Genomic DNA, 1573 nt, shown 5'->3' with positions numbered 1-1573 from the left:
AGAAATGGATGTTGCAAGGTTTGTTCCGAGACCTCCTCTCCATGCCCCTCTCCCAGGGACCTCCCTCCTTGCACTAGGGGCCCAGGGCCAATGGACCACTCCCTTACCTCTAGCCCAGTGCATTTTCAGGAACAGCTCCCAGACTGTACCAGACCCTGAAATGTATTCACTGAATGCACTATTTCTTCAAATGATTGTAAATCACCTGACTATAACAACAATTGTTTAAAAGTGTTCTCTCTCTCTCTCGGGAATCGTGCCATGAGTTTCTGCAAGCAGCTTTGCTTCTCTCTACTGCAATTCTATCATTTGCAAAATGTTAACAATTGCTGTGTTCACCCATAGCATTGTTGTAAAAAGCCTTAAGACACACTTCATGGAGCCTGCCTGGAGCACAGACCCTGTCACATGGTAAATGCCCACTGAAGGTGAGCTATCTGTAGCTATTATTACCTAGCACTCCAGCGAACAAAAGGAGCCAATCAGGTCTCATCGTATCACCATGAAAGGATGTCTATGTAGACTGCAGAGTGGGAGTAGGGGACTCAATGTTTATCAGGTACTATTTTGTTTTCTACAAAGTGTACATATATATTTGTAGGTACACTGGAAAAGATCTGGAAGGAAATACACCCAGTGTTAATAGTGACTACCCCAAAGACACATTGATCCAAACACACAACAGAGAAACACTCACTATCTTTCTGTCTTCCATATCATTTGAAGTATTTTCAATAAGCATCTATGGCTTTTGTAAAGTTTTTGAAAGGAATGTATTGCATTTTTTTCTAGAGAAACAAGCAGGAGCATGAAAAAGGTGGAAACAGAAGGAAAAATGGAATGGGACTCAATGGAATTGAGTCTAAGCCAGGCTCAGCAGGCACACAAACCACACATCTCTCACTACAACTCAATACCAGCTCTCTCTTCTCTTGGTCCAATCGCCCAAGACTTAGAAATAAACTGTTTATTGTAATCACATCAGTCACACCAAGGAGCTTGGAACCATCCTTTCAAACTCCTCTGGTTCTGTGTACCTGCCCGGGGCTGTTAGCTTTCCTCCTGTGTCTTTGGCTGGCCTGTAATCCCCTAGTGGTGGAAATGCACCCTGACACTTAGCCATCATCCACACAACACTCAGCACCGCATAGAGGCCAGGGCAGTGATACCCACTCGGACTGTGATTCTACTCATAAAGCAAAGGACCAGGGGCCAGATGCGACTTGTCTTTGGTAACTCACCAGCTGTTGCTTGAACCAGAACAAAGCCAGGTCTCCTGATGCCCAGAAAAGACCCAGTGCCTGTCCCACTAGAAACGTGGTAAAAATGTTTTGCTTGCTTTGAAAAGATGCACTACTGGAGAAGATGGGTGCAACTTCTCATGGAGGCACTCAGCCCAGATCACCAGGAAACAGGGCTGCCAGATGAGACACTAAGCCCATCTACCGGAAAGGAAATCTGGCTGGGCAGTGGAGGGAAATTCACACAGCCCAACGGCAGCAACAGCATGAACAAAACAAAAAATACCTGACTGGAAAGCCATAGCCTGGCTAGCAAATTCGAAACAGAGCCA

This window comes from Colobus angolensis, unplaced genomic scaffold, assembly GCF_000951035.1.
Source record: "Colobus angolensis palliatus isolate OR3802 unplaced genomic scaffold, Cang.pa_1.0 Scaffold5, whole genome shotgun sequence".
In the NCBI taxonomy this organism is placed as follows: domain Eukaryota; kingdom Metazoa; phylum Chordata; class Mammalia; order Primates; family Cercopithecidae; genus Colobus; species Colobus angolensis.
This window is presented reverse-complemented; position numbering follows the sequence as displayed.